Genomic DNA, 24,791 nt, shown 5'->3' on the forward strand with positions numbered 1-24,791 from the left:
CATTCAAACATATTGGGGATTTTGACAAATATATTGAGGGAAAAAAATAGAGCGACTTTATTAATTATTAATGGTCTTTATTAATGGTCTTGGCCTGTAATAAGTATTAGATAGACTTGAATCAAGGTCTCTCTCCCCCCCACCCCCTTTTTTTTTTTTTTTTTTTTTTGTGTCGTCTTGTTTTGTCCTTTATTTTACATTATATATATGGGTTCAGAATTCTATACAATGCCTAACAGAAATGTTAAGGCCTTTATGAGTTAGATATGAACTGGAAACGTTATTTAGTTTAGTTTAGTACGACAGTATGCTCAATTATGACCTAGGTGGGTGGATGGCAAAATGCTATGAGATGTCATTGGAAACTGTATAAAAGATTTGTATAAATGATTTGTATAAATTGTATAAATTGCTTGTATAATGGTTACAAAATAATAAAAAGAAATTGATAAAAAAACGAAATATTCTTCCTGCCTGCAGCAGACTGGTGACATCATGTCACTTGGAGGTCAAGGAGAGCTTTTTAGGGTACAGATTTTTTAAAATATATTGTTGCTGTCTATAGTGTAAGGCACTGGCTGACAGGGTTGTGGATGTTGTGTATGCTTTATCTAGGTCTCTCACCTACACATGGTTAGGGGCAGGGCTTGAACAAGGTCATCAGGTGCCCAGGGTGGAAATATCAAACTGCACCTCTCCCCCAGGTAGAGTAATAGATGGAGATAATAACGGTGCCAAGTATTTGCCAACCTGGAAAATACTGTATATACATAAATAAAGTGGAACGAAATTTATTGGATATTTCAAACGTTTTTAACAAATAAAAAACGGAAAAATTGGGCGTGCAAAATTATTCAGCCCCCTTAAGTTAATACTTTGTAGTGCCACCTTTTGCTGCGATTACAGCTGTAAGTCGCTTGGGGTATGTCTCTATCAGTTTTGCACATTGAGAGACTGAAATTTTTGCCCATTCCTCCTTGCAAAACAGCTCGAGCTCAGTGAGGTTGGATGGAGAGCGTTTGTGAACAGCAGTTTTTAGTTCTTTCCACAGATTCTCAATTGGATTTAGGTCTGGACTTTGACTTGGCAATTCTAACACCTGGATATGTTTATTTGTGAACCATTCCATTGTAGATTTTGCTTTATGTTTTGGATCATTGTCTTGTTGGAAAACAAATCTCCATCCCAGTCTCAGGTCTTTTGCAGACTCCATCAGGTTTTCTTCCAGAATGGTCCTGTATTTGGCTCCATCCATCTTTCCATCAATTTTAACCATCTTCCCTGTCCCTGCTGAAGAAAAGCAGGCCCAAACCATGATGCTGCCACCACCATGTTTGACAGTGGGGATGGTGTGTTCAGGGTGATGAGCTGTGTTGCTTTTACTCCAAACATAACATTCTGCATTGTTGCCAAAAAGTTAGATTTTGGTTTCATCTGACCAGAGCACCTTCTTCCACATGTTTGTGTCTCCCAGGTGGCTTGTGGCAAACTTTAAACAACACTTTTTATGGATATCTTTAAGAAATGGCTTTCTTCTTGCCACTCTTCCATAAAGGCCAGATTTGTGCAGTATATGACTGATTGTTGTCCTATGGACAGAGTCTCCCACCTCAGCTGTAGATCTCTACAGTTCCTCCAGAGTGATCATGGACCTCTTGGCTGCATCTCTGATCAGTCTTCTCCTTGTATGAGCTGAAAGTTTAGAGGGACGGCCAGGTCTTCGTAGATTTGCAGTGGTCTGATACTCCTTCCATTTCAATATTATCGCTTGCACAGTGTTTCTTGGGATGTTTAAAGCTTGGGAAATCTTTTTGTATCCAAATCCGGCTTTAAACTTCTCCACAACAGTATCTCGGACCTGCCTGGTGTGTTCCTTGTTCTTCATGATGCTCTCTGCGCTTTAAACGGACCTCTGAGACTATCACAGTGCAGGTGCATGGATACGGAGACTTGATTACACACAGGTGGATTCTATTTATCATCATTAGTCATTTAGGTCAACATTGGATCATTCAGAGATCCTCACTGAACTTCTGGAGAGAGTTTGCTGCACTGAGAGTAAAGGGGCTGAATAATTTTGCACGCCCAATTTTCAGTTTTTTATTTGTTAACAAAGTTTGAAATATCCAAAAAATTTCGTTCCGCTTCATGATTGTGTCCCACTTGTTGTTGATTCTTCACAAAAAATTACAGTTTTATATCTTTATGTTTGAAGCCTGAAATGTGGCAAAAGTTTGCAAAGTTCAAGGGGGCTGAATACTTTCTCAAGGCACTGTATTAGCTGTGGTATGCGCTAAAATAGTGCTAAAGGTAGTGGCACATCACAGCAAAATGAAGAGTTTGATAGCAGTGAACATTTTGTTCTGCAGAAAAACATGGGGCTAACAGTGGCAAAGGAAGAAAGGCCCTGGCATTGGTGTGAGGAACAAATAGAGTCACAATAAGGAGAAAAGGCTCCTGGATTGGTGTTGTCGCTAGAAGAAAAAATGTCCCTGTGTTGGTGGCATCAATGGAAAGAACAAATGTCTGTGAATTGGTGGTGTAACTGGAATAAAATAATGTCCCGGTGTTGGTGGTGTCACTAGAAGAAACAAATATCCCGGCATTGGTAGTGTAAGTGGAAGGAAAAAATGTCCCTGTGTTGGTGGTGTTACTGGAAGGTAAAAATATTCCTGTGTAGGAGGTGTCACTGGAAGGAAAAAATCTCCTTGTGTTGGTGGTGTCACTGTGTCAGTGTTAGGAGAGCCATAGAGCCATGGCAGGGTTCTGGGAGAACATCAATGGACGCCCTGCCAGAACTGGATGACCGCGCTGTAGTCGTCTTTCGGCTATAGCATGGTCAACAAGTGTTTAATATGTTCTGTCCTGGGGGCTCTCTAGAGCTTTGGGGTGGAGAAAATCTCTATCTCTAGGTCCACTTCCTACCTGATAGACAGACCTCAATATTAGTCTCAGCCTTCAACAGGCCTTTATATATGCAAACTCTCTCTCTAATTTTTCAGTTTACAATAAGCGTCAAAAATGAAAGTGAAAAGAAAATTCAAAATTTTGGGTTGTCACCAGAACATGAATAGAGGGGAAATCTTCCAATGAGGACACTAGTTCTGGAGACAAGTAGGGATTAATTCACTTTGGATGGGCTTCCTTTTACTTCCTGTTAAGACTGTTGTGCGACGCTGTACCTAAATAAAAATGATGTCCTTTTTTCCCCACAAATAGAGCTTTCTTTTGGTGGTATTTGAATAATAAAAATCAGAACCCGTGCTTAAAATTTGTGTGTGTTAAATAAAATTTGACAAAGTTGTGTGTATTGCAGCTGCTGCCCACTAAGTAAAAACTCAGAAAGAATGAATATGCCTAAAAAACAGGGTTCGCAATGATTAAGGTATAAATAATATGATATAAATAAATAACATCAATTCATATACAATGCTAACCATAAAGTGCAATGGTGCTAAATACAACCTAAATCATAAATATGTGAATAAAGTGCTATTGTGCTAAATGCAAATATATTTAAATGCACTAATTTCAAAAAGGTGCTCAAAAATGCAATGATTTCAAAAGGTGCTCAAATAAAAGTGGAAATGTGCAAATGGTACTCAATGTCCACAATAATATGACCCAAATGATTGCTTTTTTTTCCAAGTGCAATGGTGCTCATATAAGGTGCTAAATGCCAAAGGTGCTATTTCCAAAGGTGCTGTGGTGCTCCACGAAGTGGAAGGTGCTGCAAGTCCCCCTAAGGGAATCCACTCACCAGAGCCTAAGAATAAATGAGCCTTGGAATTATATGGACCAGTACTCCTCCAACCAGGAAACACAGTAAATTCCTCTCCGGTGTCACTCAAAGAAGGAATAAGCCAACATAGTGAAGCCCGCCATAAAAGTTTATTAATTGTAAGGTTGAAAATACTCACAACAAAATGTAAGGTAATCGTCATATAATGGATAAAAAAGCCACATTAAAACGCAATCACAGCTTTTTTGCGGGACTGCAACATTGCGGCGGACAGATCGGACCCCTGACTGACATTATTGACACTTTTGGGGGAACCAGTGACATTATTACAGTAATCAGTGCTAAAAGTATGCACTGTTACTGTAATAATGACATTGGCAGGGAAGGGGTTAACAGTGTGGGTGATCAAGGGGTTAAATGTGTACCTAGAGGCATGTTTCTAACTGTGGGGGGGCATGGCTTGTGGAATGACCATAGAGACCTGTGATCCTATATAGAAGGATCACAGGGGCTCTGTGATCATTCCAGGGAGAAGAACGGTCAGCTGCGTTTACAACAGCCAACCATCCTTCTCTCTCAGAGGGGAACGATCGCGGGTGTCAGGCGGCATCCGTCCTTTACTCTATCTGAAATGCAAAATAAGTTTTGACTTTAGTTCTATAATGTTGGAATTAATTCATGCAGGCTAGAACCGATTTAGGCAGACCTGCAACGTTCCTGAAGGGTGCACTGTAAGGTATGTCAAATGACATGATATGTGAGAGGCTTCTTTAGCATGCCTTCAGTGCTACACAGGATTGTCAAAAGTATTGGGATGCTTGCCTATACACAAGCATGGATTTTAATGGCATCCCAGTCTTAGTTTGTAGAGTTCAATATTGAGTTGGCCCACCCTTTGCAGCTATAACAGCTTCAACTCTTTTGGGAAGGCTGCCCACAAGGTTTAGGAGTGTGTCTATGGGGATGTTTGATCATTCTTTATGGACCTTGCTTTGTGCACTAGTCCAAATCATTTGGTGGAGGGGGATTATAATGTGGGGTTTCTTTTCAGGGGTTGGGCTTGGCCCCTTAGTTCCAGTGAAGCACACTCTTAAGGCGTCAGTATACCAAGACATTTTGGACAATTTCATGCTCTCAACTTTGTGGGAACAGTTTGGGGATGATCCCATCCAGTTTCATATGCAGGCTCCTTTAAGATGGCAGCTCAGTGTGCAAGCAAGAAGAAACTTGTGGGTAGCTGGGAAGGAAACAAGCGCCATACTAAGTGCAGCACATGAAGTTTAATAAAATCTCTAAAAATTTACTCACAATATCAAGTACTAAAGCGGGCATTGGAGCAGCGCTGCAAGATGTCCCTGTCAGCAGAACGATGTCAGGATGGCCTCAGCGGCTGAGGCTCTGGGGGGATGCAGCCGGTGGATGGCGGCACTTCCTAGAACTGCACACGGCTGGTCCTGATGTCACTTCCGGGTGCAGGGGGATCTCCTAGGCCACAGGTGTCCAAACTATGGCCCTCCAGCTGTTGAGGAACTACAATTCCCATCATGCCTAGTTATATCTGTGAATGTCAGAGATTTACATTGCCTCGTGGGACATGTAGTTCTGCAAAAGCTGGAGGGCCATAGTTTGGACACCCCTTTCCTAGGCGATGCGTTTATGGAGCATGCGCTCCTTCTTCAGGCCTATCAGTGCCATATTGAGTGAGGGCTTATATAGAGCTGGAGTGGCCGCAGCTGGGTCCTAAAATCATGAGATTCGGCAGCTGCATCCAGTATTATAGCAGAGGGGGAGGGAGAGAGCAGCGCCACCTCAGTGTAGATTAAAAATGATTCATTTATAGACAGACAATAATAAACTCACATTGGAATGTGATAAGCAGGCATGTAGATCATGTGTCATCCGTTCCGTAGTGAAGGAGGCTGGAGAGGTGAAGGCAGCCCCTGGTTCGAGCTATGAGGTGGCTTCTGGCACTTCCACGGGTCCTGGTGCTGTCTCAGCTGATCAGACGTCACGTCCGTCGGAAACGGGAGGGTGCTCACGTTGGGAGCATGTGTGCTCCTTCGTCAGGCGTTTTTTTCTTGCATCCAGTAATATAGGCTTGTAGTGTGACCTACATATCACCAAGAATGATAGATACTTGGTGATGGGTACAATATAGGAATGTTGACATTACATAATCTAAATTATTAAAAACATAATATACATTATTAAAAACAGATTGAATAAAGTGCAATATCTAAATTAAAATAAAAATAAAGATGATACTGCACCGTATAACTAAGTATGCAGCGGCATCAATATGTAACACAACACGATACATTCCAAGAGGTATATATATATGTGTGTGTGTGTGTGTGTGTGTGTGTGTGTGTGCGGAATACCTTTGAAAATAGAAACTGTTAAAAGTCTCTATGTGAGATAATTCATAATAGTATGTAAATTATAGGACATATATGAATTTAAATAAATTACCGCTTGCCGCCCGCCCGCCGTCATATGACGGCGGAGCGGAGCGACCATTATCCTGGGCCGCCGTCATATGATGGCGGCACTTTAAGCAGGGCAGGCGCGCGATCGCGTGCGCACCGCCCTGCACTGCCGGTGTCGGGGTGTCCCCGGGACACCCCCCGTCACCGGCAGGGGGGAAACAGCCAATGGGCGTGGCTGTTTCCCACGTGACAATGAAAGCGCCCACAAAATGACCGCGCATGCGCGATCGGGAGCGCGCAGCGCGGTCATGTCGGTGGCACTGTGTTCCGTAGGAACACAGCTGTCACCAGCGGTAGTAAACAGTCACTGACAGTGACTGTTTACTATGTGATCGGCTGTGAATCCATTCACAGCCGATCACAAAATGTAAACAAAGAGCAGTAACTGACTGTTACTAGCTCTTCTCTCCTCATACAGTTTCCAGTGTGAGGGGAGAAGAGCTAGAAATAGTGAGTTACTGCTCTGTACACCTGTAAAAAGTAAAAGCACACAAATAAATGTCCCCACACAGTCCTCAGCCCCCCCCCCCCCCCCAATGTCACCTGTCACCCAACAGTCACCTCATCAGTGCCCAGAAATAGACACCCATAACGTTCACATGTGAGCGCAGCGATTGCGGGCAGAATCACAGCGATTCTGCCCGCGATCCGGAAATCATTGCAAATCGCGGGACGCCTGTGCATTGCCCATGATTTGCAATAGCACCCCAAACGCTGTGCGATGTTGCCGCCATTTCCGCCTGCCAGATCGCGGTAACATCGCAAACGCATGACGCCCAAAAAAGGTACAAGAGTTTCTTTGGGGCGTCATGCGTTGTTTGCGCGATGTTACCACGATTCGGTCCTGGATCCTCAGAGACAGGAAGTCGAGTGAGGGCAAGATGGCCCTCACTCGACTCTATGGTCTTGGAGGACCGGAGCTACGTCAAAAGACGTTGCCTAGCAACCGGTTTAAAGGGCCGCTTTTTTTTTTCCCTCTTTCAACAATTTTTTTTTTTTTTCTTTTTTAGTGTAGCTGTTAGGTGTGAGGTCTTTTTGACCCCAGATCTCACAATAAAGAGGACCTGTCATGCCTATTTCTATTGCAAGGGATGTTTACATTCCTTGTAATAGGAATAAATATGTTTTGATCATTTTTATTCCTATTACAAGGAATGTAAACATATTTGTAAAATAAAAAAATAATAAATAAAATAAATAGGAAAAAAAAATAAATAAATTAAAGCGCCCTGTCCCCGTTAGCTCGCGCGCAGAAGCAAACGCATACGCAAGTCCCGCCCACATATGTAAACGGTGTTCAAACCATACATATGAGGTATCGCCGCGATCGTTAGAGCGAGAGCAATAGTTTGAGCCCTAGACCTTCTCTGTAACTCTAAGCTAGTAACCTGCAGAAATGTTTAAAATGTTGCCTATGGGGATTTTTAAGTACCAATGTTTGGCGCCATTCTGTGAGCATGCGCAATTTTGAAGCATGACATGTTGGGTATCTAATTACTCGGCGTAACATTATCTTTCACATTATGGAAAAAAATTGGGCTAAATTTACTGTTTTCTTATTTTTTAGTTCAAAAAAGTGAATTTTTTTCAAAAAAAATCGCATTTGGAAGACTGCTTCGCAAATATGGTGTGATAAAAAATATTGCAACGATCTCCATTTTATTCTCTAGGGTCTCTGCTAAAAAAAAATATATAATGTTTGGGGGTTCCAAGTAGTTTTCTAGCAAAAAAAATGAGTTTAGCTTGTAAACACCAAGTGTCAAAAATAGGCCCAGTCTTAAAGTGGATAAATGGACAACTTTGTGTAAAGCGCTACTTGGATGTTAGGCCTATGTATGTGGCCAGGCTGTGAAAAAGTGTTACACATGTGCTATCGCCATACTCAGGAGGAATAGCAGAATGTATTTTGGGGTGCAGTTTTTGCTATGTACATGCTATGTGTTAGAAATATTGCATAAATGGACAGCTTTGTGTAAAAAAAATGTGTTTTCATTTTCTTTCCACATTTTCCAAAAACTTGTGGAAAAAAATGACATATTCAAAAGACTCATTATGCCTCAAAAATTATACGTTGGGCTGTTTGCTTTCCAAAATGGGGTCATTTTATGGGGGTTTCCATTGTTCTGGTGCTCCAGGGCCTTCAAAAGTGCGATAGGTTGTCAGGAAATTATATGTGTAATTTGTGCTCCTAGAATGCCGGACGGTACTACTTGGATGTTAGGCCTCTGTATGTGGCCAGGCTGTGAAAAAGTCTCACACATGTGGTATCGCCATACTCAGGAGGAGTAGTAGAATGTGTTTTGGGGTGTAGTTGCAAGTATACATGTGCTGTGTGAGAGAAATAACCTGTTAATACGGCAATTTGTAAAAAAAAATAAACAATAAAAAAATCTTCATTTTGCAAAGCATTGTGGGAAAAAATTACAACTTCAAAAAACTCACCATGCCCCTTATTAAATACCTTGGAATGTCTACTTTCCAAAAAGGGGTCATTTGGGGGGTATTTGTACTTTCCTGACTTTTTAGTGTCTCAAGAAATTAGACAGGCCTTCAGTACATCAGGTGTGATCAAGTGTAATCAATTTTCAATGATTCGCACCATAGCTTTTGGACTCTATAACTTTCTCAAAGACCAAATAATATACACTTACTTGGGTTATTTTTACCAAAGATAAGTAGCAGTATAAATTTTGGCCAAAATTTGTGAAGAAAAATGACTAATTTGCAAAATTTTATGACAGAAACAAAGAAAAATGCGTTTTTTCACGATATAGCACAAAAAATAAAAAACCCAGTATTGATCAAATACCATCAAAAGAAAGCTCTATTTGTGTGAAAAAAAGGACACAATTTTTGTATGGGTACAGTGTTGCATGACTGAGTAATTCTCAGTCAAAGTGTGAGAGCGCTGAAAGCTAAAAATCGGTCTGGGCCGGAAGGGGGTGAAAGTGCACTGTAGGCAAGTGGTTAAAGAAGCTGGGGAGGGGGGGAGGGGGTTAAAAAAAAAAGTGGGGGGAGATTCTAAGGTCAAATAAATGTATTTACTTCAAATTCCTCATTATAGTGCAATTTTAACATTTTGCTTTCAGAATACCTTTTTAAAGTAATTTCTGAACACAAATGCTCTTTGGCACCTTCAATCCTGTAATCCATATGTTCCACATTAAAAAAAAATCATATGATTAGCTCAAAATGATATAACAGTTTATAAGTAATCAGAATCTACGACAATACTTCCCCAGACTGTTTTCCATTCCAAAACACCCGCAGTCCAAAAAAAAAAAAGAAACGGGGGGATCATTTCCGGCCCATGTGCGTATGATAAAGAGATTGGCTGTCAATCGAAGAATTGTATTTTTTACAGTTCCCAGCACAAGCCCTCTCATTTATATGTAAAACAGCCATTAGTCATAGTTTTGCTCTCTCACACTGCCTGATGTACAATCACATTTTACAGAGAATGAATCTTTCAGCACAGCTGCTCTGTTATGAATAATCCGCATCGGCATCTATAAATCACAAAAAATCATACACCTCATTTTCTTGATTCTTATACAAAGCCATATATTTTACATGAGGATGAGCTAAATATTCATGAGTATGTTTAAAAGAAAGCTTTGCAGGCATTTGACTGTGTGTTTTATTTATTTCTAAATATTTCTGTCGGGCTCCAGATTCCTTAAAGCAGTTAAGCTTTTAAAAAGTGTTCTATTTTTTTTTTTTTTTTTTCACAGGCGTATCAAGTGTGTATCATCTTAATATTTAATTTATTCAAAGCTTATGAGAATTTATTTAACACTTATAAGAAATAATGCCTTTAATTCGAATAACAGTTGTGTTTAGACCTGTTTGGGAAAACTGTTTTACATACACATTGTATATTAAAATGAATATATAGATGTACATGGGCAGAAATTTATTGGATGTACAATGTAAGTGAGATTTCTGTCAACATCTTTAATAAGTTAAGGCATATTTTGCCTGCATGCCGTCAGAGAGGCAAAGCAATAAGTCACAAAAGCTAGTAAGATATAGTTATTGCATTAACTCCTATAGTAGCTTTTGGGTTTCAGCAGAAACTGTAAACTAAAATGAAATAACCCTCTCCTTAAGGAGAACAGGATTCTGGGTAAATCACATTTTGAGTGTGGCACGTGAACGACCCTCCCAATGTGTTTTTGGAGCAGTCTTTGTTGAGACAGAACACTTAGCCCTTGTTCACATTGGAATGACTTGTCATGCGATCTGACCTGTCAAATTGCATGACAAGTCGCTTCCTACTGCCAGCAATCGCACTGTTCAAATTGCTGCCGCACGATTTGAAAAAGTAGTTCCTGCACTACTTTTGCTTAGACATCTATGCATGAAGCTCAACATGCGGCTTCGAAATCGTGGGATTTCAGATGAAGTCACAATTTCAAAGGCGCAGTCAATGTGAATGAGGGCTTAGCTGTGGACATATTGTGTTATTGTGTGGGCCTTTCAGCACAGTTTTGTGGTCCTGGATAGCTACCAATTGTCTTGGAGGGACTACAGCAACACTTTACTCCCCTCTGCCATCTTGGTCCTCTTCAGCTGGCTGCCTCTTCCAAGTGCAGGCAAGCTGTTACCAATGACATGCAGGGAATCCTGCAGCCATCCTCTTGGGCCCAAAACTGGTGCCTCCTGGGAGATGTGAAAAAAGTATCCCAGGATGGTGCAGGCCCAGGAACGTGTCATTTTGGCCTAGGTCAAAAAATAAAAAATGAAAAGGAGGCGCAAACACCTAGTGCATTACCCGTGGTACTGTTTAAAATTATTTAATAAAACGCTGAATGCATACTCACAAACATGAAGAATGGAAATTGTGTTACAAATTCCCGTCAAGCTCCCATCCTCCCGAAACGTGTTAGCGGTCGCAATTTCCAGGACATGTTCTAACATACGTGTGACGGGAATTTGTAACACGATTTCCATTCTTCATGTTTGTGAGTATGCATTCAGCATTTTATTAAATCATTTTAAACAGTACCACGGGTAATGCACTAGGTGTTTGCGCCTAGTTTTCCTTTCTTTCATGCACCCGTTTTGGAGTTCCCTGCCTGGGGAGAGCAGCACGCCAGTCTTCCTCTGTCGAGTGAGCGTTTGGCTGAAATTTTTGTCAAAAAATAAAAAATATACACAGAAAAATAAGCAATTATTCTTGGTAGGGGGGTGGTATGGAGGGGTGAACGGAACTAACATTCTATGGAAGTTAACCTCTTTACACCAGTGCCTCCCGGCTCTTTAGGAGGTTTAAGATGCCAGGAGGCGTGGTGTGGCTCAAGATCATGTGACCCCTGTGATTGGCTGTGATGTTTTCGGGTTAGACGCTGGTGACTGTGCCGGGAGCGTGCAGGGCGCCTGCTCTTGGCACAGTGCTATTGGCCACAATTCACGCAAATATCCTGCCTTTCGGCGCTAAGGCCCAGGCGCCGAGATGCTTCATATTTGCGTGCGGCTGGCGCCAAGGGGTTAAAGTGATTATAAACCTTCTTTTTTTAAATGAAAAATTATCCAATACTTACCTGCTCTGTGCAATAGTATTGCATAGAGCAGTCCCTTACCTCCTCTTCTGGGGTCCCCCACCAATACTCTCTACTCCTCTCCTGCGTATGCCCACATAGCAAGCCCTGTGCTGTGGAGGACATGTGCAGGCTCACGCTAGAGCCAGGCTGTGTGCGTCTATAGACAAACACAGTGAGGCTCGGCCATGCCCCCACTCCATCCTCCCAGGATTTGATTTGCAGCAGCAGACAATAGCTCCAGCTGCTATCAGTGTAGCCAGTGAGAGAAGACATGCAGGCAGGTACAGCCCTGGATCAATAAAGGAGCCAGGTAAGTTTTTAGGGAGTAGGGTGGGAGGAACAGGCAGTGGAAGGATTTTACCTTAATGCATAGGATACATTAAGGTAAGAATCACTTTAGGTTCCACTTTAAGGAACCAATTCCCTCTATCCCTCTTTCCTCCAAGGTTGTCCCTTTCTTTGGTATGATCTATAGACCTCAATGAAACAAATCCCTATTTAAAGTAATTGTACATTTATGAATGTTTTTTTTTTTTTTAACTAGGTGTTAGTGTAGTTATATTTCTCTGTGTTGTATATTTGCTTTACTTTGTAATGATGGACTTACATGTTTGTAGCTGCAGTTTGTAGTGTCATGGCTGATCAATTCCACTATGTCCATGCATTCATTACCCTAACTTGTACATATTTACTAATGGTAAAGAAAACTTCTTGCTTTGGGCCACTGTAATGTTCCGGTACCTTTGGTACCCTAAATTACACTTTCCACAAGTGTATGCGCCCCACCATTTACTTTTGGAAAGGTGCGCATACACCTTTAAGACTGGAGCTGTCATCACTCAGCGCCGGACTAGATGGCTATTTAAGGCGTCGGTTCTCACTCACATGTGTTCGTTCAAACACCCTTACTTGGATGCTAACCTTGCTTGAAGCTTCCATGCTTGCAAGCTTACTTCGCTGACGGAACCTCGCTGCGCTGATCCCTTTATCCCGCTACTGGATCATCCGCCTCTCCTGAACCACCCTTCGGCTGTATCGCTAATAGTGCTAAGTACCCCACAGGGGAATTCTCTATAAACTTATACTAAGCTTACACTATCTAGCTCTGCATAGTAAAGACTGTTTATTACATCTGCATAAACTAGATTGCTAGCTCTTGAGACTACTGCTACTTTTACACTTCTTACCAACAGGATGATTGGTTGGATCTTCTCCCCCTGGCAGAATTTGCCTACAACAACGCAACTCACAGTACAACCAAGCAGAGTCCGTTCTACTTGAACTATGGGTTCCATCCCTCTATTCTCCCTCCACGCATCCTTCCTTCAAATAACCCAGTAGCCTCAGACTATCTTTCCCAAATAAAGGATTCTCTGGGTTTACTAAATACTACCATTGCACACGCTCACAGTCAACAAAAGAAGTACTATGATCTTCGTAGAAGACCTTCTCCACAGTATACTATCGGGGACCTCGTTTGGCTCTCAACAAAAAACTTGAGACTGAAGATCCCTAGCAAAAAGCTTGGACCTCTGTTCTTGGGACCTTTCCCAATCAAGAAACTTATTGGAAAAGCTGCAGTGCAGCTTACATTGCCAATGGACCTAAAAATCCATCCCATTTTCCATGTGTCGCTACTAAAACCCCATGTTCCGGACCAAGGAATAAGGCCTAATATTCCACCTCCCCCTCCTGTACAAGTTGAAGGTGGAGAAGAATACGAGATAAAAGAGATTCTGGATTCTCGTATCTACAGAAGAAGACTTCAGTACTTGGTTAGATGGAAGAACTATGGGCCCCAAGACGACACCTGGCTAAACACCTCTGACATACATGCCCCTAGATTAATCCGCAATTTTCATGTGAGATACCCAGACAAACCAGCTCCAGAGGCCTTCAGGAGCAGGCCTTAAGGGGGGGGTATTGTAATGTTCCGGTACCTTTGGTACCCTAAATTACACTTTCCACAAGTGTATGCGCCCCACCATTTACTTTTGGAAAGGTGCGCATACACCTTTAAGACTGGAGCTGTCATCACTCAGCGCCGGACTAGATGGCTATTTAAGGCGTCGGTTCTCACTCACATGTGTTCGTTCAAACACCCTTACTTGGATGCTAACCTTGCTTGAAGCTTCCATGCTTGCAAGCTTACTTCGCTGACGGAACCTCGCTGCGCTGATCCCTTTATCCCGCTACTGGATCATCCGCCTCTCCTGAACCATCCTTCGGCTGTATCGCTAATAGTGCTAAGTACCCCACAGGGGAATTCTCTATAAACTTATACTAAGCTTACACTATCTAGCTCTGCATAGTAAAGACTGTTTATTACATCTGCATAAACTAGATTGCTAGCTCTTGAGACTACTGCTACTTTTCTGCACTGGGTTGATCTCTTTTGTATGTCCACCTGCTATTCTATCATCTGCTATCATACAACATTGCTAAACCTTCCTGCATCCATCTGCTACTGTCTCACCTTCAAGTGTCTATCACCTATCACCTCCACTCAACCTATCCCTCAACCTTCATCATTGTGTTACCACATACATAAAGTCATTCTAGGAACCAGCTTGCTAACTGTGTGTATTTACTGGCTGAAATAAGACCTTCCACACATGATGAGTCATTGAGGTTGGGAATGGTATCTCAGCATATCTCTTACATGACTACTGACGTGGATCTATTTCTGCAGCTGAAAATCCACACCATATAAGAAACGCAGGAGCGTTACAGCCACACAGAATCCAATACATGCCTTGCCATTTCCTCTGTGTTGAATCACAAATGTGGGAATGCAAATGTGATGAAAAGGCATCAACTGGGATTGGAGCACTCGAAGGCCCTCCAATCCCAGTTGACGCCTTCTGAGGGAAAACGCATCAGTTGGAGCAGCCACGTCGTCACCACGCACAGTCCACAATGCAGGTGGCCAAGCATATTTGTTTATGCTGTCTTTCGTCTACCTAAATGTAAGTGCAAATATCTAATCAACAAAAAGATGTTTTTATAGGTAATGCACTATTAGTCTTTCCATTCATTTGTATATGAGTTCTGAAAAGCCCTGAATACATACGAAGAATCTTGATCCATGGATTGCCGTTACCTAAATAAATTATATTATCTGCTGGGGCCAGTGTTCGTCCAAAGTGTATGATAACTACAGGCTTTCTGTCTATGTCTCTCTGGTAAACAGCCATCCATTCCTCTGTTTGATCACGGTGGGTCTGCATGCAGCACTTGGTATTACAAGTTGTGTGAATTCACTTAACAACAAGGAACCGTACGTTGGATTTCATCTTAAGGCTCCATTGTCACTACACTGTTTATCAAAGACTTTTTATTGCATTTGTTCTGAGCATTTTTTGTATTTTTTAAGGCACCATTTGGGGTTCACTTTCCTGCACTTTTATGATGCACGACTTATGCATGTGAAAAATACAAGGAGCAGGTAGAACGGTTTCAATGCCTTAACGGGTAACCCCACTTTTCCAGGGAAAAAAACAGAAAATAAAGAAAAATAATATACAATATATAATGTACAATTGCGACACAAGTCATATTGTAATTGAATGTTATTAAAAATAACCTTTCCTTCTCAATCTGCAGCCGCTGTAGTTTTCTAAAAATGCAATATGGCTACCTGGAGGTGTTCTTTACGCAGAATGTATACAGAATGGCAGCCATAAACACAATTTCCTGCTTATGTGATTGGCTCACTCATTTTCCCAGAAGTCTGTACTAAGATGAAAGTCAGACTTGAACAAAAATGTCATTTTGGTGAAATACTCCTAATAGGAACACATTGCCGCTTTCCTCATTAGAGTCCTACAAATGCACAGCTGATTGATCATTATGAAACCACTCCCATTAGATTCACTTTCCCACATGGACACAGAGAAACACACAGGAATTTCTTAAAGTGTTACTAAACCCAAATCCGGCATTCACTATATCTGGTCTCCCACAGTATATATAACATGGAAATGCGATTATTTTAGTAAATATAAGCTGATAAATACCTTTTCTCATCAGCTGTATATATCAAGTAGAGCAATCTTGTGACTTGTATTAGTAAGTGCTGATAGATTGTAGGAGTTGTTTTCATTTCTCCCATGATTGCCCTATCAGGCATTAAGACCCTTGATTCTCTGTATGAACATGTCTGGACAGTGCTGATTGGCCCTGTGCTAGTCACATGTACCCTCCGAAGAAAAAAAAAATCATCCATCAATCAAGATGTGACATCCCCCCCACTGTATTATTTTTTTAGTTACTGGGCATGGAGGAGGAGGAGGGAGGGACTTGGCTGTCATTTAGGATCTGTATACATGCCTGTATCAGTTGTGGATATTTTTAACAGATTCATGACAAATGTTCCCATACATGTGTAATAATATCTCTCACCCACAGGTGGTTTAGTGAGCTTTTGATGTTGTGCATTTAAAGATGGCTGCCACATATCCAATTGACCATGTGGTTGTTGGGGGAAGTGCAACCATGTGTTGATGACCTCACTCACAAAATTACCTGTGAGTGGTCAAGAGGAATGATTACATCCTGTAGATGGTCTCTGGTATACAGGACTATAAAAAGAGTCCAAAGCATGAGGAATAGTCTGTTTTTTGGAGCTGTGGAAAGACCGGCCAGGATTTCTTATTGTCCTGTTCTGTTCTTATTGTCCTGTTCCTCCAGCTATCCAGTGTAAGACATTAAAGTACCAGAGCTAAGGGGGGATCCGTGCATACAGGATCACACAGTCTTTTTACAAAATGCAGAGGATTAATCACTTAAGTTACACAGTGAGTATAACAAGCATGCTATTCTGCATCTATGGACATATTTTACTGTTGTGGGTTTAGTAAAAAACAAAAGGTAGGAATCTGCAACAAAGTTTGTTAAAATCCTTGCAATGTACATAAATCACCCAGAGGGGGAATGTTTTTTTCTCAACAAAAGGGGAGATACGCTTTAGGCTATGTTCACATCTAGGCATTGCTATTTTACAGGCATTTGTTTTCGGGCGTTTTACAGGTGTTTTTGTGCAGGCGTTTTTAGGTTGAAAAGGGACCAATGAAAAAAAATAAGAACACCAATAATCTGCCAAAAAAGATGCTCATGTACTTTTTTGAGCAATGGGCATTTTGCTTAAGGAGGCAGAACGCTCAGATGTGAACAGGGGCCATTGAAATTAATAGGATTGGTCTTGTAGGGGGTTTTTTAGAGCTGAGGCTTAGAGCAGAAAATTGCCAAAAATGCCTAGATGTGAATGGAGCATTAAACTATCAAACATATTATACAACACTAAATCTTTCATCCAGTGTCTATATTAATGCATTCTTTTTTGAAAACCTAGTATAAATGAATAGTGATAGAAAAAAAAGCAATTGTGGATTTAACCAAATATTGTTTTTGCATATATATTCTTCATGGTCTGCATAATTTAGGGCCTGGCAAAGGTGTATCTTTTACCTACATATTTTTTTTTCTCAAAGGTGCTCCTCTTTGTCATGTCAGAATGCTGATAGGTATGCACATAGATGACTTCAGTGGGGTACATGTTTAGGAAGATGTCAGACAATACATCCTGGGAAATGTATACAATGTGTTTACCCAAAAAAGGATAAATGAATCTTGGAAAAGTTATATTTATGCATAGTCAACCCTTTAGTACTTCAGAGGCTGAATTATCAGATATGTGATGAACAGGCCCAGAGGCTAAAAGAGCATTGTCAATGTTCTGATTCAGCAATAACCATGTAATGCCTTAACTCCCTTAGCGGTAACCCCGAGCGTGACTCGGGGTGGTTTTTTTCATGCTACTATCGGTATCCCCGAGTCACGCTCGGGGTAGATGTGCAGAGCCTGCAGCGGGGTTCTGTCACAAGTTAGCCTATAGTTTTGTCTGTATATTCTTACCTCCTTGCTGCAGTGCTTCTGTTTTGCTTCCCTTCACATGTGGTGTTTGGGCTTCTCTGTTTCCTATGGGAGTCGCCTGCTCCACTGTGGGTTATATCCTGTTCCTGTCACCTCCCTGTTTGCTTCCCTATATATACACATGCTCAGTGCACTGTTCCTTGCTTGAGCAACTTCGCTGTTCTCTGAGCTCCCATCCGTGCATCCCTTGACTATTGTATCTGATCTCCTGTGTACCGACCCGGCTTGTTTCTCCGTCTACGTTTGTCTGCTGCCTGTCCTGACCTTGGCTTGTCTCTTGGATCTCCTTATAGTCTCCTGTTTACCCTGCACACGCCAGCGGTCTCCACATTCTCAGCTGGGCCTACCTGGGGGCGGCGACCTGGTTCCAGTCTGCTGCAAGTCCATCCCCACCATCAGGGGCCCTGGTGAAGAAGCAGGCTGGGGCTTAGACTCCACACCCTGGGGAATCCTGAGCTGGGGATCTATAAGGGCTCACTACCACAGACCCCATTGACAGGTTCCTTACCTTCTCCTGGCGATCCAGCGATGATCTCCCATTGCTGTGATCGCCGCCGAGATCCCCGCCGCTCGTCCGTCGCTCTGATGACTTCCTGGTTCCGTTCCCTGCAGCAGCAATGGTGCATGGGAGCGGAACTAGGAGGGAAATTCAAATGTTGCACAAAACACAAACACATAAAAAGAAGGTGATACAGTGTAATCTAAGAGGATTACACTGTGTTACCTTAGTATCAGAAAAATATCAAATATTATAAATTGTAAATTATAAATTATATTATTAATATATATTTTTTATATATATATATATATATATATATATATATATTTATATTTTATAATATATTTATATTTTATAATATATATATATATTATAAATTTTAAATATCAAAAAATTGAACCGCTTTTGGTACATAATTCCTGACATAATCATACCGCCAGGGAGGTTAAAGTGATTGTAAACCCTTATTTTTTAATTAAAATAATAAAAAGGCTTATACTTACCAGTTTTTACTCCTCTTCTGGGGTCCCCCCCAAGGCACTCTCTGCGCCTCCTCTTATGTGTGTGCCCCCATAGCAAGCCGCTTGCTATGGGGGAACAAACGTGGGCTTGCTCCTGAGCTGGACTGTGTGTGTCCATAGACAATCACAGTGCGGTTTGGCGTCGCCCCCAGATCTCTCCTCATAGGGTTTGGGTGACAGCCTCAGAAGCCAATGGCTCCTGCTGCTCTAAGCAAAGCCTGGGAGACCAGGGAGAGGGAAGAAAATACCCGCAGCTGGGAAAAATAGAAGACTCAGGTAAGTGCTAGGGAGAAGGGAGGGGGGAAACTAGTTTTGGAAGGTTTTTTTTTTTAACCTTAATGCAGAGAATGCATTATGGTAAAACACTTTAAAGACCTAGTTAATGAGCCATTCACTTGAAGATCTGCCATACAAAATTAACATTTACCTTCAGGTCTTTACTCTTTCTTGTCAGAAAAATTTGCATATAGTCATGTAAAAAAGTAAGTACACCCCAAAGAAATATTTAACTTTGTAGACATTTTTGCACAGGAAAACATTAGTGCTTCATTCAAATAGTGCCTACAGATAAAGGTAATGTACTTGAACAAGTTGAAGATAAAACTGTGTATTGGTGTATTCCTTCTCATAATCTAAATTAACAAAAATGTAGATGTGCAGTGTTGCCAACTGTCAGTATTTTTACTGACAGCCAGTAAAAAAATGCAATTTTCTCCTGCCAGTAAATGCCAGTGACGGTAAAAGGTTGGCATTAAAATATATGGCTGTGATGCTTGGCATGTGCAGTTCTTGATCAGGAGCCCGCCAAGACCATCCAAGTTTATTCTACAGTGTGTTCGGTGGGCATCAGCCAGGGGTGGGTCTGGCGGAGGCGAGGCCTGAGCAAGTCATGTGATGTCATGGTGCAAGGGAGCCGAGCGGAGAAGCCGGAGCCTTGTGTGCGGGTCTGTGGAACGGAAGCAAGCAAGCCGGGTGAGAGACTGTCAGCACTGTTTGGCCTGGAGTGAACTGATGGAACCATCTGGCATGGAAAGAGACGGTCACTGTGACTCAGGAGGGGACGTGTCATGTCGGTGAGGTGTCATCATTATCTGTGCTGCTGCACTCTGTTGTCAGTGTCATTGTAAGAGTCAATTTATTCTGCCTGCGCCTGCCAGTTCTAATATCTTGCCCTCCTGAGTCCTGTTCCTGACTTACGGTACTTACTTGAAAATAAAATATTGCCTTAATATCTAACTTAAAGCAGCTGTAAACTGCTGAATGTTTTTTTTTTTTTTCTCTTACCTGCAAGGTACTGTCATAATGTGCTTGTATGCATCGCATACTAGCACATTATGTTAAACTTACCTTAAAGCAAAGCTTTTCCAGTGCTGAGATGTGAGAGCTGCAAGCGCTCCCTTCCTCACTCGTCTTGCTTCCCGGGTTCTCTATGACTGGCCGGAGCCATGATCAATTCCCGTGCCGTTCACGATACAGGGCTCTGAGGGAGCAGCCACCCGCATGCACCAGGGATGTCACTGACTGCATGTACAGTAAATATCTCCTAAACTGTGCCCGTCTAGGAGATATTTACACTACCTATAGATAAGCCTTACTATAAGCTTACCTATAGGTAACATTTAGTGATGGAAGGTTACCTCCACTTTAAATCATTGCTAATTGCTAATTGCATATTGTACTTGTTTGTAGCCTAAATACTGAAATTTGCACTTTAAACTGTAATTTTGTAACTTTTGGAAATGCCAGTTAAAAACTTGGCTGTGCCAGTAAATTTTGGTTGTCGTGTCAGTAAATTTTAATCTGGTAGGTTGGCAACCCTGTAGATGTGTCACATTCAAAAAGCAAGTACAGGCCACCTCCACTTCAAATCCATAAAATTAGAATCACGTGTTCCAAATGGGTGTCAATGATTAGAACCTCCTTACGGAGTATGCAGGGGAAGACCTGGCTTATTTAACCAGTTCAGCTCTAGAGCACATTTTGTTTTATTTTTTGCACACATGTAAAAATCTTCATTTTTGGCAATAAAAATACTTAAACCCCCAGAACAGTATATATTTTCTGAAAGCATGGGCCCTTTAGAATTAAAAGATGATAGTTGCACATTTTTATGTCACGTTATATTTGTGCAACTGTGTATTGAATGCAAATTTTCAGGAAAAATTATAATAAAATACATTTTATTGCAAACACACACAACAGAATGCCCATTTTTGGGTAAAATATGTAGCGCTACCCCCCGCAGGAGCCACTTAAGTATGATTGGTTCTGTACTCTGCCTCTCAACCCCAAGAACAATCTCTGCCCCCCTGGCACACCTGGCAATAGTGTAAGTGCAAGACCAATGAAACACACACGTTATGATAAAACACAGAAATGTCTTTACTATAAGGTTTCTGTGTAAAAAAAACAGACAGTAATAGTGTATTCTTGAATGAATAAGCAATCACTGAGATTGAGAGCAATATAACTCAATGTATTATATCAGAATGATTCTAGGGGATTCTACATCCGTGAACTACCCCAGAAGCAGAGACAAGCACTTCAACAACAATGAATCACAATATAACAGTTTAACACAAGCTAGGTTAACTCTACTTAAATTGGCGCTATGAGTCCAGGCAGAAGGAGAACAGAAGGGTGACTTTCTCCTATATCAGGCCTCTCATTTCTCTCCCCTGAAACCACAGGCCCAACTACAAACACTGTACCTAATTCAGTGCTTAGTGAATTAACTCCCAAGTCAGACTATACTGCACATACACTTCATATACAGAGCCCTGAGTAGGTGTGTGCGTGCCCGTATGGCACCAATAAATTCAGTCCCTTGGAAGAAAGATGAGGCCTTGTATCTTCAGCTAGACACTTTAGTTAGTGCACTTAGAACTCCTGCTTGGCAAAGTATAGCCATGGTATGCTGACAGTATCCGGATAGCAAGGTAGACACTGTGACTGCTTAAAGAGGAAGTAAACCCTCCCCAAAAAAAAAACCCTGTAAGACAAAGGCATAATGAGCTAGTATGCATCGCAAATCAGGAAAGGTAGTTTTTAATACCCTTCAATTATAATATGACTTGTGTCACAATTGTATACGCTATATTATTTTTTTTATTTGCAATTTTTTTTCCCACAAAAGTGATGTTACCCTTTAAAGAATGGTATGTATTAAGGGTGCGCTGATAAATAAATCGATGAGAAAGCTGCAACTAAAATCCGATTACCCAGTGAGGATAATTAAGTGTACAAATGATTAAAATGTGTAGTGTGCTAATTCTGTGAAACGTATAAACAAAAATATGTGAACAATAGTAACACCAATGTCATTAATAAATAGGATGACATATAAAACATAAAAGTCCATGAAATTCATAAAAGGTCCATATATGCAACAGTTCACATAAGTCCTTGAATGAAGAGATCCCAATACCAAACAAGTGATTTCAATGAAAACAAATAAGGGAAGCGTGTTTCAAGGTGCTTTTCACTGCAAGCTTCTTTTTGTTTGGAGATATATTGCACCTTATTTTTTACCCGTCTGGTAAGGGGAATACCTGCACTTTAACAAGCACCTTGAAACACCTTTCCCTCATTGTTTTCATTGAAATCACTTGTTTGGTATTGGGATCTCTTCATTCAAGGACTTATGTGAACTGTTGCATATATGGACCTTTTATGAATTTCATGGACTTTTATGTTTTATATGTCATCCTATTTATTAATGACATTGGTGTTACTATTGTTCACATATTTATGTTTATAAGTTTCACAGAATTAGCGCACTACACATTTTAATCATTTGTACCCTTTAAAGAATAAATACAATTTAACACTATGCATTTCAATCCATAATTAACTATCTTTACTGTGGATGGCCTGCTCAGGACTACTACACCTGATGCTCCTTTCAATATTAATCTTAATTACATAGCCTGCATGCACTGGGTCAAATGAGTTGAAAAGCCAGAAGTTTTTTTAACTTAATTCATTCTTTGTATTAGGGTCCTTTCATACTGGCTTTCTGATCAGCAGGAATCGATCCGCCGATCCTCGCTGAGCAGGTGGATGACAGGTCCATCTCTGCTTTCTTTGCAGAGACATACCTGTCAGATCCCCGCTCTTCTCTATGGCAGATTGGATGAAAATGGACTGCGTGTGCATTTTCATCTGATCCTATCCGATCCATGGGGTTTCCATCGATTTGAATTTCACGGACAGGATCAGATTGGATAGCAGCGGGTGTCAGTGGACATGTCACTGCTGACATCCCCTGCTCCATAGGGGTGCATGGAGCATCCGATCAGGTCTGCCTGAAAAACTGACAGGTGGGCCTGATCGGAAAGCCTGTCTGAAAGGGCCCTTAAGATAAAAGGCGTTCTGTGTGAAGCAGCCTCCTTCAGCCCCCCTAATACTTACCTGAGCCCCATCTCACTCTAGCATTGTCCACGGCTGTCAATCAACGTCAGTTAGCCAATCAGCAGAGAGAGGGGGCAGGCCGAACCACAGCTCCGTGTCTGAATGGATACATGGAGCTGCAGCTCAGCTCGGGTGCCCCCATAGCAAGCTGCTTGACAGAGGGGCACTCAACAGGAGGGAGGGGTTAGGAGCAGCGAAGAGGGACCCAAGAAGAGGAGGATCTGGACTGCGCTGTGCAAACCCAACTGCACAGAGCAGGTAAGTATAACATGTTTGTTATATATATATATATATATATATATATATATATTTTATTTTTTTAAACTGAGCATTGACAATCACTTTAAGACTTAAAACTGTTGTGAAGTCTAGAAAAGTTTGTCTGCACCATGGAGCATGTGCTAGTCTGAAGGTATACTATATGCCTTTTCCCTATCATTCAAAAATGAATGCTTTGATCATTATTAATAGATTTAATAATGAATGTCAATGCAAGTCGCTCCAATGTCGCTCCAATGTGTCGAAGTAGTACAGGAACTACTTTCTAAGTCGGAGCGACTTGAGTCGCTCCTATTAGAATGGTTCCTGTAGCACTGCATGGACCGCGACTTGTCAGGCTGACCAGTCGCCTGACAAGTCGCGGTAGTGTGAATGGGCACTTACAGTGACTTAAAGTGAGACAAAATTTTGAGCTGTCTCCAGAACAGCAATTGAAGAGAAATATTTGAATGGGGATGTTACGCTCAGCGCTCCGGGCCCCCTGCTGGCCTCGGAGCGCTCACAGCGTGTGTCCCCAGGCGGCGCTCCTGCGTCTCGGCGTGTGCGTCCCCGCTCTCTAGAGCGCGCACGCACCGGGACTCTTAGATCTAAAGGACCAGTGCACAGGTGATTGGTGCCTGGTTCAAACTGGTTATTATTGGTTAAGGTTTGTGAAAGGCAGTGCTGACTTCATTAGGCTTCACCTGTGCACTGTCCATTTATACCTTCTCCTCCCACAGCTTCCTGCCGGATCTTTGTGCCTTGTGCCTCTGAGAAAGCGTTCCCGTCTGTGTTTGTTTGCTTTGCCTGTTGCTGAACCCGTTGCTACCGACGTCTCGCCTTTGAACCTCTGCCGCCTGCCCTGACCTCTGCTACGTCCGACTACGCTCTTGCCTACTCCCTGTGTACCACGCCATATCAGCTGCCAGAGAGATCGAGTTGTTACTAGGGGACACGACCTGGTAGTTACCGCCGCAGCAAATCCATCCCGCCTTGCGGCGGGCTCTGGTGAAGACCAGTAACTGCTTAGAACCGGTCCTCTAGTACAACCCGCGCCATCGCCTCTCTGGTCCAGAGGATCCACTACCAGTCCTGCCGGTTCGTGACAGGGGACAACTGTTATGGCAATACTTTCTAGAGGAAATCATCATATTTGGACACTGATGGCAAAAAAACTGACATCAACCCATTCCTACGTTAACCAAAATATAATAAAAAAAAAAAGTTTGGTTTTAGACATACATTTTTTAGTGTATGTGGGATGTAATGTCTGTGTAATGTACAACCTATATCAGACAACATATTCTTTGTTGGGGCTATATTATCCCATTAATTATAAATATATATACAGTATATAATATGTAATTGGTGAATCACATAATATTAATT

Source organism: Pelophylax lessonae (genome assembly GCF_965119305.1).
Source record: "Pelophylax lessonae genome assembly, chromosome: 9".
In the NCBI taxonomy this organism is placed as follows: Eukaryota; Metazoa; Chordata; class Amphibia; order Anura; family Ranidae; genus Pelophylax; species Pelophylax lessonae.